Raw genomic sequence first — 14,071 nt, 5'->3', positions numbered from 1 at the left:
TATATAGTCCCCACAATGCTCTTTTCTTGTTTCGAAATCGCCAAACCATCTTTTGCATTTTAAGAAAGTGACTAAGTACATGTGTGTTGCACTCAAGACAAATTTCCATTTTTTGTTGACAAATTATATCAAATTCTCTTTAAAACGGTTGTAAAGCACGGATTCGCTCGACTTTTCTTCAGGGGGAAATCGCATTCGTTTCTGATGTTTTCTTTTGCACAATCGAACTAAAATAAATTCTGTATAAATCCATCTGTTTTTGTGTAAATTAGATTTTAATATCAGATTTTGAAATTTCACATCACGGAAGTTCGGTGGCTCTATTAAGGTATCCATAAAACACAAAGAGAAACAATACCCGGGGATGAAACGAAGCTTGGTAGAGTACAATAGAGATTTGATATGGATTTTTGAAGTCGGAAAAGGACAACGAGGCACAAATGATAAGATTCGATCCAATATTGATTTATATTGGGAGATTACATTGTGCAAACGCTGGAGAATCATTGTTTACATTCTATATCATGTGAAATAAAATAGACTAACTTGTTATAAGAGTATCTTGTATGTATCTTGTTTAATGAATGCAGATAATATGACTTAATATGTATAGGTAATTTATATAATGCTATGAGGATATTGTACATTCTTGAGTACAATACTGAATTTTATTGTACGTGTACAAATACAATAACAAGCAATATAACATAAATATATAGCGTCAATATCAGTACTGATATTCAAGCTGTGTGTGACTCCAATAAATTTAGTATTGTTCTCAACAATATAAAATATGTTCTTCTAAAGGAGAAAATACATTTTATTTTAGAAAACAATCAAAATCGACTGTGTTTAGTATAACATTACGAGTAAATACGAACATAGCCGATAGCATCAATACATAGTTACTTCTAACTACAATATGGGTTTAATATAGGTTGTTTTATTTTATTTTTTTTTATTAAAAATTTGAAAACCAGACTTGATAAAGTACATAATAGATTTGATATGGACTTTTCTACTCGGAAAATGAAAACGAGGCTATTTTTAATGAATTTAGATGCAATAATGATACACATGTATATTCGAATACCGGAAGGTCATGTGATGCAAACGCTGCACGTTTATTGGTTAAATTTTATAAAATGTGAAATAAAACATTTTATACATCATGCTCTACAACACGCACTTTTAAACGTCGTTGCATGATTAACTACTAAATAGAACTCAATGCTTCACTTTAAATTAGACTCTTCACTTTCAAAAGATGAGATACTATGAACCACTTAAAGAACAATCATAAGCTATTTCTAATATATAACGTTTGTTATTTAACATAATTGTTACTATAAATGCAATAATGTACACATCTAGCACTTATTCCATGAAAAGTAAATTAAATATAAGGAGCACAGCTAACTACGGTGTCTTTATCGCGCCATTTTCAATGTCGTCGGTCGTGGAAAGAAGAGGGCGCTCGACAAAACAAAGTAACATCGCGACAATGCGAACAAATCCCTATTGACAGAATATAAATACTGAACAATATTAATTGTGAAATCCAGAATTTAGCGTGAAATATGTTTAATATACTGATGCGAAAACAGAATGGGCTGTCATATAAAAGAAAATAGACTGCACTTATTTAAAGTTACAATAATGCATCCCCAAATAACAAAGTTAAGCGCTTTTACAAACCCATAAACCTATGTGTTATGCAGCGATATCCCACAAGGCATCTGTGTTGCGTTGGAGGGAAATATCCGAACTGTTATAATACAAACGTTTTCAGGATATTCACACTGTCAGCATAGAAAGCTGCTATCAATTCCACCAATAGACCAGATTTTTAAAGCGAGTCTACAGATAGTTCCTGAGTTAACAATTTTTACCTCCCTTGCAACAACTGTCAAATTTCTGTGAAAAGGGGTATAATAACTCGGTAAAACAATTCTATCATTTCCCATAAACAGCTATAAAAAGTAATTTTCGCATCATGACAGGGAATAAACAAAAATCATGTTGTTGTTGTTGATGATGTTATTGTCGTTGTTGTTGTTGTTGTTTAATTGTTTTCATTGTTTCATCGATGATTTACTATAATCATGCAAAGTTTGAAAAATCCCTATGCTAGTTTTAAGCTTCTTTGCCTGTGAACTATTTCACTATGAGGGACTTATAACATAAAATAAACTTGTATCTTTTTTTGCGAGCACAGGGAGTGATTATTATAACCAGTCATCTGAAAATGATGGGATAATTAGGAAACAGATATCTTTATAAGTGTGTTTTTGTTTGAGTTCAAATGCACAGGAATATAATCACGAAAACTCACGACATTTGAATGATAAACCGTCCATTATTATACCACGACAAAATACATGTAAATAGATTGTGATTTGTTAAAATAATTATCACTTCGTTATATTACGTCAATTGGTTAAGAGACGTCATATCTGACGTCATATGACGTATATGCATTCCTTTTTTAATGCCGTGCAAATATAGTGCTATAATGCAATCAACTGCCCTCTCTTTTTAATAGGGGGGACAATGTGAATCGTGTTGGAATAACTCGCAAATGGGGATACTTTCATCGTTTCATTTAACACTTATTTTCCGACACTATTGCGTTTTAAACTTTAACTGTAAATTATTTCCTTTAAGTGATACTTGACCAAATTGTGATGTTGACATTGTATTCTTCTTTAACAATTACGTGTTGTTATTTTATATTGTAAGTGGATAGAAATTCTTATTTTCAAATGTTTCTCCAATCGGAGAGAGGGGCATATAACTTCCTTGATTCTGACTTTTTTCTTTCGTTTTCCTGTAACACCAACATTTTTTATAGTTTCAAAAATACAAGTTTACAATTTTGTCCATGAAAACACAGAGGTGAGTCACGTGACCTGGTTGTTAAGGTGTCTGCCTCTAAACCAAAGGGGTTCAATTCCGAATATGATAACGTCAATATTTAAACAAATGACACTAGAACTACACACTAGAGAGTGCATAAAATAAAACGCAATAGAATTAAGATGACTCATTCATATTAAGGTATTACCTCCATTATGATACTCGTAAAAGATCGTGACAGATCGGTATATTTCGACAGTTTCCGTGCTTTAATGCAAAATTATTTAAAGCAGCACGCCTCATGATTCATGTTAAATTTCATGAAAATTTTGGTAATGTATTTGACAGTAAAATATTGTGAGGTAAACAAAATAAAGTTATTAACATATTGCAATTGGCACTTACAATCCATGCAAATAACCAAAAAGAGGTCAAAATATGCAAAAAAGCCCTTACTGCGTTAGTAACGCAGTAAAAATATGGTGATAAAACACTGCAAAATCAATCTTAAATCGCAAATAACATGTAAACTTTAACATTTATCTTGGTTTTACCTTTCTTGAAATATTAGTACATTTTTCTCAATTTTCATTTTCTTGAAATATTTTGGCTCATCTGGAGGCGTGCAGCTTTAAACGAAGAGACAAAACTACGTGATAATGATTTTATAAACTAAATGACTATATAATTATGTATGTGGAAACACATACATGACACATGTATTCGTCATACATTTTCTGTATTTTGCCAAGATAGACATTTTAGAGTTCAAGAAACAATAACCGTTCTATTGTATGGGGGCTATTCGTTGCCAAAAATCCAGCCTTTAAAACTTGACAATGCATACTTCGGTTCTACTAAACAGATTAGTAAAAATCTAATTGTCGATCCGATCCCAAACTGCACTGGTATTAAGTATTTTGATTATCTCGATTTGATAAAATGAAAGCTGTTAACATGCAACTTAGATAAATTGCAAACTGTATTTATAAATGTATAACTTCAAATATGCGACATGTAGAAATGTAAACGATAGAACGTACACAATACGTTTAATGCTGTGCATCATGACGTTGAGAATGTAACTGCATCTGACAACTTGACACACTCAGGTTTACGACACCACAATTTCCTTTTATATTCTAACGCGATTAACATTTGTAAACGATTTTGCAACTTCCATATATGGAATTATTACGGAAATAGACGAAAATAAATAGGCGGGGCCAATTTTCACGAAAGCAGAATATAAAGAGAGGTAACTCTTGCTTGTACAAAAATATTTCAAATTATATAGATGTAAATTTCACATACATCAATTGCATTACAGCTGACTTTGAACATCCTCTGATTTTGTTAAAACGTTTTTCTAGTACAGGGTATTCAAGTAATGCAAAATTGGTTAAGATATATTGTAACAATGTAACAACATACATACTGATTATGAACATAATAATATGCAAAAACTAAAGTTGGTGAATTAACATAATGGAATATTCCCCATATACAATGACACACACAACTATTTGTTGATATGAACGATAGGGTTTGTGGGCATGGCAATAAACGTTATCATATCTTTTTACATTCAGCAAAAGGTGCTAGAATACGATACATAGAAGTTAATTTTGGCAACACGAATAAAGAGAACTGGGGTTAGTATCTCGAAGCTATCGTTATATTTGCGTTTACGAACGTGCTAACGATTGACGGAGGAATGGTTAACGAGAGACTAGCGCAGGTATTTCGAAAGCAGTAGTTAAGCAATCGTTCGTTGCTTACTCGTTAGTTATTAACGATTGCGTTTTGTTATCATTTGAATACATGTACCCGAAAATTGTGTACCGCTCTTGTTTATATTCACCGAATCATTATTTTGCGTAGACGAAGGTGAATATAAGGTTACGATCATGCTAAACCGGAACACAATCACACGACACGTGCAGGATCCGCCGGTCTGTCGTCTAGCAATATAGACTTGTTTTGCGATGAAAATCCCGATTGCCTTGATAATATCAATTGTGATAGTGGTAAACCTACGAAAACGGTTCCTTTAAAAAAAGAAAACAGTCATTGGAACTGCCCCTGTTGAAAGTTCCAATGAAACAGGCGTGATTTCTAATTGAGGGGCGGGGCGGGAACTTAACATAGAAACTGCAAAAAAAAAACAAAAAAACGACTGTATATAGAACCGCAGAGACTGAAGATTTAGCAGCAGAGGCTGCCAGTGTAGTCAGATATTTTAAACTCTTTACATAGTTAAAGCCAATATTCTGGTGGAGCTTCTTCTCAATACCAGTCAAAAAATCTGGGGACAGATAACCATCCCTCATTCTTCAGGCTATTTTAGGGAGTAAGTATACTGTCAATATTCAAATTTGAAAATGTTGCTTTCATTGTTGCTTTCCGTTTGAGTGAAATATGGACTATATTTTCACGAAACATAATGAAATTTTACCCTTTAGACAAACATATGTACAACAACTCTTTCTAAAATCCCACTACAGCTGCAAAAACGTCATGCGCATAACAATGACGCCATGAGCAAAAGCATAAATATTTATTAAATATGTAAAGTCGATTTTCATTGGATAATCATGACGTTTATATTATTAGTTATAAAGATTTTTGACAGGTAATATTGCCCTACATAAACGACTGTTTGGAAATATAACCCGAGCCGCTAGGCGATGGTAATATTGCCTACAACCATTTAACATGTCAGGAATATTTATAACGAATTTATAAAACCGCGAACTTCCCTTTTTTTAGAGAAAAAAAAAGGTGAGATTTCTTAGAAAATTGCTAGAAACAGTGTATATAAAACTAAAAAAATGTCACGATTCTCCAATGAAAAGTGACGTGACAAACGTGCAGTATTATTGGCGTCCGCGCCGAAGCGCGGCGCTCTTATGGAATGAGATCAGATTTTGTGAAAGGGCGACAGCAACTTCTCGAGCCTTTTAGTTCTACATAATAAAAGCCGAAAATTCCGATCGGTATGAGGATGCTTGATTATTAAATAAGAATGAAATGTCGCGATATGTTACAATGAATTTTCGCAATGCAAACATTTTCAAATGAAATAACCTTTTCCGTCAATAAATCGCGCTCTTCGGGGTTTTTTATTTATCATTTTGTAGTACACAGTCGGTTATAATGGTATGTTATTGTTGTACATGTATCCTAGAATGATCAGTTGATGACCTAAATATTCCAAAAACCTATTTATAGATATATCTATTTATCACTCCTATCGGTAAATGCCGGTCTCTCCCGGTCTATTTTGACCAGGATTTACTAGTGACCGGCGAATAGTACCAGAGGTTTATTGTCCGGTCTCTCCCGGTTTTGGAGTAGATGTTTGATATCGTTACAATTAGAAAAAAAACAACAATAGCATGTTTCATTTTATCTATATGAGATAAAAACAATAAATATGTACACGGATTTATATGTAATATAAATCCGTGATATGTACAATAATTGAGAAAAAGGTACATTTTTTATGGTATTAAAATGACATTATCAACTTTGAAACATTTTATTTAATTATTTAATTTGTTATCCGTGTTTAGTAAAGATGCCGAGGAATTATTCAAAGTTACAAATTAGATTTTATGAATTATTCAATTGATCGATAATTTAAAAAATGATAAAGAAAAATACAATGTACATGTACATGGTTTAAGAATAAACAATATTATATATTGAAAGATAAACCATAATTTACTGACTTTTTCCAGTTAAGCTTTGACTTATAATCGTCGGTCAATATGACAATTGAATTCTTAAAATTTATTTTACAATTTTAATAAAAAATAGTAGTAAAAACTCAGTATTAAAATAGCACATAAAACACAAAAAAGAATAAAAGAAAACAATATTCATAAAATTTGTATTTTTTTTTAATTAAAATTAATAGATATTACAATTATTGTATAATAAACAATTATGATCAACATGGTAATATAACCAGTGTCATATTTTTACTAACTTAAAGTGTGAACAGATACCTTAAGGGGGTCTTCGCTAATAGCGATAACATAATAAGGGACAAATGTGTGGTACGTGTTGATCATGCGTTACACATATGGATTATAAATGATTGCATACATGTTTATCCGTTGCTATTAATAACCACGATCATAAAGAAATAACAAGTAATATTCTAATCTGTAGCATGCCAATCAAAGTTCATAATGAACAATGTCTTTCGTCCGCTCATTCATAAGTGGTATACATTTCTGGTAGTTTATAAGAATATCTTGTCATCATATGTGTACTAGTTCATCTTCACTTGCTGCATTTCTTGCTTGGACGCCCTTTGATGCTTTGCATCAATGCTTTTCTTGTAAAATCTTTTAAAATACTTCACGTTTGCATTAGTGCAGGTTTGGTACGTCAATTTTAATTGACGTTTATATAGTTTATATACACAGCTGCTGTCAATTTATCAAGAAATCTCTCTTTTTTCTGCAGTATTGTAAATTCGTTATAAAGATTTTTAACAGGATATAGGGCCGATATAATTTTGTTTGCAATATAACTCTCACTTGGCGGCTCGGGTTATCGTTTATATACGGCCATATAACCTGTCAAAAATCTGTATTACTAAATATATACATGACTGCTGTTAATTAATATGGATAAATTTTCATTTTGTTTTAAACAAAGGATGTTTGCTGTATTATAAATTAAAATATAACGAGTTAAATTATAACAGCTGGTGTTCGCGAGTGAAATATTTGTTACTATGAAATGATAAACAAACAACATTTCTATATATTACATGCCTTTTTGTGGTACCGATTTTTGCAGCTGACGTAATGCACTTTTCTTCATGATGTAATTAATACGTCACAGTTTATTTTTCGAAATATAATTTTGTAACTAGTTTCAATTTTGTTGAATTTTCAGCATGATGCATGCATATATTTATTTATGTTTTCTTGTGCAAAATTACACTTTACGGAGATTATTCCTTTCGCTGTTTAAGTTATGATATGTTTTTTTCATCCGCATTCAAATATAAGTCTTAAATTAAAATGTAAAGAACCTTTACATATGTTTGATATGTGAGAAAAATTTTGTTTGTTTGGATTTTTACGGGTCGTTAACACATACTGGCCATATCGTGTCGAATGCTATAATTATAAAAGGCTTAAAATGTTATGTAAAACTTTGTAAATGACAATAAAAATGAGCCAATTAGATCCAAGAATACAAGTTTATCTCTTTCAAATAATCAATGATATTTTTTATGGAATTGTATTAAAGAGTTCTTTGAGTGAATGAACACAATAAAATCTATTACGGGCCTGTAAAAATTCATGAGAAAAAGAAATACAATAGATCTACTATATTCATGTCGGTTCATCATTTTTTATCAATAAAATGATATTATTCTCATTTTTTATGTACATTAAAATCGCACCTTTCTTACTTTTGTGTCAAAATGATAGTAACGAGAGCCTTACGACACCTTCTAGGCATCCGTTAATAATTGGGCATGTTAACGATTATTCGTTAATTACGAGAGCGTCGAGATAGCGGTGAAAACCTTAACGAGAGGTATACGATAGTCGTTATGCTAACGATAGCTTCGAGATACTAACCCCTGAACAGTAAGCCTGTGCCTTCTTTCTTTACAGGGCTATGTTGGGTTGTAGAAAAGCCCATATTTTTGACCAAGTGTATAACCACGAAACAAAGTTTACTATCGATACTTCCGTTGTATAGCCAAACACTTGTGAATTTGTCCCATTTTAATGTTGAAATAAATATTCAGTGTATCCTAGCATCTCTGTTTACCTCCATTTTGAAGTATTTTGAGTCATAGGATGTGATTCAGCATTTTATTATTAAATATATGTAAGCTGACGTAGATTAAGGTCTTTTTATGCATTGTACTGAATAGCAACTCTAAAATCTGTGTATACATGCTGTCAATAGCTATTACCTAGACTTGCTGTCTATATGATCAAAAGCAGAGAACTATTTTTATGTTCATGAAATACTACACAGAATATTTATTAAGTTTTATGAGTGATGGCTTTCTAAGAGATATAATAACAAGGTATACATAAATTGATAATCAACATACATACATTTGAACTCATTTAAATATCATTATTGAAAAACAAAATGGGAAAAATTGGAAAATATATCTATACAGTATGGTAAGAATAAAAAGTTATGTACGAAAGGGTACATACAAACTTTGGCTGTTAAAAGTTTTTTCTTGTCAAGTCATACGCTAGAATTAAGGTTACTAAAAAAATAGTAAATGCTACTATTAGGAAAGACAACAGCCAGAACTTGGTCTGTATTTAGTCGTATCAAAATCTTGATCAGATGTTGACTTGAAAATTTGAAAGTGGTAAGGTAGCAGCTTAACTGTAAATGTTACTCATTCCTATGCAAATTGGAATATATACCCTCAGTAAAATTTATTTGTCGTTGAATATAGTCTTATCAATAGTTTTTACTTCCTTTAAAAATATTTAACCTCAAACAGTAAGTAGCCTGGTGTTTTTGTTGTTGTTTTTTTACGTTTCCTTTTCTAGGAAATTTGGTATCTACAATGTTTTAAAACTTATATGCCTATAATCATTTAAAGTCTGCTAATGTTGATGGTATAAAGGCACAGAATGGCAATCATGCAAGAGAATTATGTTTGGTGACTAACTAAACGGTAAACGGAAACCACGCCGCTTCTTGTCGCCGGCGGTAAATACCGAAAATGAGCGGATAAAAATACGTTTATTTACGATGATGTAGTGGGCGGGAAAATGGGCGGAGCTTATTTTATCTCCTATTGAAAAATGTGTAAAGCTGGATTATGCTGATCCGAATCATGGTGGTTCGACAATGTAAAGCTAAGAATGTAACTTCTGTTTTGTCGGCGTATACACGAACAATGAGTATTCGAACACTTGGTATTGCTGCTATCAGTAAATGTTTTGTCGTTTAACAAAATGTATTTGTTGAAATGCATGTTTACGCTGTTAAATCGGCAAAGTCAATCCAAGAATGCAACATTGGAGTTTACAAACAAAGAAATACAATTGTATTTTGTCCATTACCAAACTGTTCAACTCAGATCAACAAGGCTGGATTTTTGGCAACGAATAGCCTCCATATTCAAAAACCTTTTGACCAATGCGGTTGAAAGTTCGATTTTGTACAAACTTGTAGGGTCTTCTTTGCACATTATAAGGCCTAAACCCCAAACCCAAATAATATGTCCAGGAGATTTCCGCGTGCCATGGTCATTTTTGGACTGGTGATTTGTTCTTTTTCAATATAAATTCGAGAAAAACATCAATTTTACGAACCTACTGTTCAAAATTCATTTGGCCAATTGGTTGTAAATTCGATTTTGTACAACTTTCGAGAATCTTCTTTGCACATGAAGAGGCCTAAAGACCTAACCAAAATAGTATGTCTAGCAGATCGTCGCATGGCTAGGTCACTTTCCAGCGATATGCTTTTTCTGTATATAAATTTCGAAGAAAAACATCAATTTTACGAGCCTACCGTTCAAAAGCCATGTGACCAATTCCAATGCAAATTTGATTTTGTACCACTACAGAGGGTCTTCTTTGCACATGAAATGGCCTAAAGCCCTAACCCAAGTAATATGTCCAGGAGATTTCCGCGGGGCTTGGTCATTTTTTTTGCAACGGCGATTTGTTCTTTCTCTATGTAAAACTCGGTGAGGAATATCATATTCACGAGCCTACCATTCAAAAACCATTTGATCAATTCCGTTGCAAATATGATTTTGTACAACTTGAGGAGGTCTTCTTTGCACATGAAAAGGCTTAAAGCCATAACCAAAGGAACACGTCCATGAGATCTCCGCATGGCTAGGTCATTTGCTAGCGATTTGCTTTTTCTGTATATAAATCTCAGGAAAAATTTCGGAAAAAACATCAATTTTACGAGCCTACCGTTCAAAAGCCATTTGACCAATTCCAATGCAAGTTCAATTTTGTAAGACTAGAGAGGGTCTTCTTTGCACATGAAAAGGCCTAAAGCCCTTACCATAGTAATATGTTCAGGATATTTCAGCGTGGCTTGGTCATTTTTTTGCACCGGCGATTTCTACTTCCTCTATGTAAATTTCAGGTAAAAATATCCTGGACATATTACTTGGGTTAGGGCTTTAGGCCTTTTCATTTGCAAATAAGACCCTCTCAAGTTGTACAAACTAAAATTTGCAACGGAATTGATCAAACGGTTTTTGAACGGTAGGCTGGGAAAATAAATGTTTTTCCCGAGATTTATATACAGAACAAGAGCACCGCTAGGCGGAGCATTATATGCCCGAAAGTGTTTGTTTTTTTTGTAAGGATGAAGCATTTGTAAGACATGGGAATTCGCTGTTCATCCTATAAAATTTTACAGCTGTAGGTTAATTAATACTTAAGTTATTAATAATGACCTTAACCTTTGACCTTGTGACCCCTAAATCAATAGGGGTCTTCTACCTTATATGGACAATCATCCTAAGAAGTTTGAATATTGTGGGCCAATTGGAACTTTAATTATGCTCTAGAAACTGTTTTCAGTATTAAGGTAAAAGTGACTTTGACCTTTGACCTTGTGACCCCAAAATCAATAGGGGTCTTCTACCCAATATGGACAATCATCCTATGAAGTTTGAATATTGTGGGCCAAATGGAACTTACGTTATGCTCTGGAAACTGTTTTTGGTTTTAAGGTAATTGTGACCTTGACCTTTGACCTAGTGACCCCAAAATCAATAGGGGGTCTTTTGCCCAATATGGACAATCATCCTATGAAGTTTGAATATTGTGGGCCAAATGGAACTTAAGTTATGCTCCAGAAACTGTGTTCAGTTTAAAGGATATAGTGACCTTGACCTTTGACCTTTTGACCCCAAAATCAATAGGGGTCTTCTACCTAATATGGACAATCATCCTATGAAGTTTGAACACTGTGGGCCAAATGGAACTTAAGTTATGCTCCGGAAACTGTTTCCAGTATCAAGGTAATAGTGACCTTGACCTTTGACCTTGTGACCCCAAAATCAATAGGGGTCTTCTACCCAATATGGACAATCATCCTATGAAGTTTGAACATTGTGGGTCAATTGGAACTTAAGTTATGCTCCGGAAACTGTTTTCAGTATCAAGGTAATAGTGACCTTGACCTTTGACCTTGTGACCCCAAAATCAATAGGGGTTTTCTACCCAATATGGACAATCATCCTATGAAGTTTGAACATTGTGGGTAGAATGGAACTTAAGTTATGCTCCGGAAACTGTTTTCAGTTTTAAGGTCATAGTGACCTTGACATTTGACCTTTTGACCCCAAAATCAATAGGGGTCTTCTACCCACTATGGACAATCATCCTATGAAGTTTGAACATTGTGGGTCAATTGGAACTTAAGTTATGCTCCGGAAACTGTTTTCAGTATCAAGGTAATAGCGACCTTGACCTTTGACCTTGTGACCTTAAAATCAATAGGGGTCTTCTACCTTATATGGACAATCATCCTATGAAGTTTGAACATTGTGGGTCGAATGGAACTTAAGTTATGCTCCGGAAACTGTTTTCAGTTTTAAGGTCATAGTGACCTTGACCTTTGACCTTTTGACCCCAAAATCAATAGGGGTCTTCTACCCAATATGGACAATCATCCTATGAAGTTTGAACATTGTGGGCCAAATGGAACTTAAGTTATGCTCCGGAAACCAAATTGCTAACGGACGGACGGACGGACGTACGTACGGACGGACAGACAGACAGACGGACGCCAGGGGGTATAACATAATATGCCCTTTCGGGCATATAAAAAGCACATGGCTGGAAAATGACCTAGCCATGCGGAAATCTCCTGGACATGTTCCTTGGGTTACGGCTTTGTGCCTTTTCATGTGCAAAGAGAGCCCTCTCAAGTTGTACAAAATCAAATTTGGAACGGAACTGATCAAATGGTTTTTGAATGGTAGGCTCGTGAATATGATGTTTTTCACCGAAATTTACATGCAGAAAGAACAAATCGCGGGTGCAAAAAATGACCAAGCCACGCGGAAATATCCTGGACATATTACTTGGGTTAGGCTTTAGGTCTTTTCATGTGCAAAGAAGACCCTCTCTAGTTGTACAAAATCGAATTTGCATTGGAATTGGTCAAATGGCTTTTGAACGGTAGGCTCGTGAAATTGATGTTTTTTTCTGAGATTTATATACAGAAAAAGCATATCGCTGGAAAATGACCTAGCCATGCGGAAATCTCCTGGACATGTTCCTTGTGTTAGGGCTTTAGGCCTTTTCATGTGCAAAGAAAACCCTCGCAAGTTGTACAAAATCAAATTTGCAACGGAATTGATCAAATGGCTTTTGAATGGTAGGCTCGTGAATATGATGGTTTTCCCCGAAATTTACACAGAGAAAGAACAAATCGCCGGTGCAAAAATGACCAAGCCACGCGGAAATATCCTGGACATATTACTTTGGTTAGGGCTTTAGGCCTTTTCATGTGTAAAGAAGACCCTCTCAAGTTGACCAAAATGGAATTTGCATTGGAATTGGTCAAATGGCTTTTGAACGGTAGGCTCGTAAAATTGATGTTTTTTTCTCGAGATTTATATACAGAAAAAGCATATCGCTGGAAAATGACCTAGCTATGCGGAAATCTGCTGGACATGTTCCTAGGGTTAGGGCTTTGGGCCTTTTCATGTGCAAAGAGAACCCTCTCAAGTTGTACAAAATCAAATTTGCAACGGAATTGATCAAATGGTTTTTGAATGGTAAGCTCGTGAATATGATGTTTTTCCCCGAAATTTAAACAGAGAAAGAACAAATCGCCGGTGCAAAAAATGACCAAGCAACGCAGAAATATCCTGGACATATTACTTAGAATAGGGCTTAGGCCTTTTCATGTGCAAATAAGACCCTCTCAAGTTGTACAAAATCGAATTTGCATTGGAATTGGTCAAATGACTTTTGAATGGTAGGCTCGTAAAATTGATGTTTTTCCGAGATTTATATACAGAAAAAGCATATCGCTGGAAAATGACCTAGACATGCGGAAATCTCCTGGACATGTTCCTTGGGTTATGACTTTACGCCTTTTCATGTGCAAAGAGAACCCTCTCATGTTGTACAAAATCAAATTTGCAACGGAATTGATCAAATGGTTTTTGAATGGTAGGCTCGTGAATATGATGTTT

Source organism: Ruditapes philippinarum, unplaced genomic scaffold, assembly GCF_026571515.1.
Source record: "Ruditapes philippinarum isolate M1 unplaced genomic scaffold, ASM2657151v2 ctg2078_1_1_1_1, whole genome shotgun sequence".
NCBI lineage: Eukaryota > Metazoa > Mollusca > Bivalvia > Venerida > Veneridae > Ruditapes > Ruditapes philippinarum.
The sequence above is the reverse complement of the archived record's forward strand: the minus strand, read 5'-3'. Positions refer to the sequence as shown.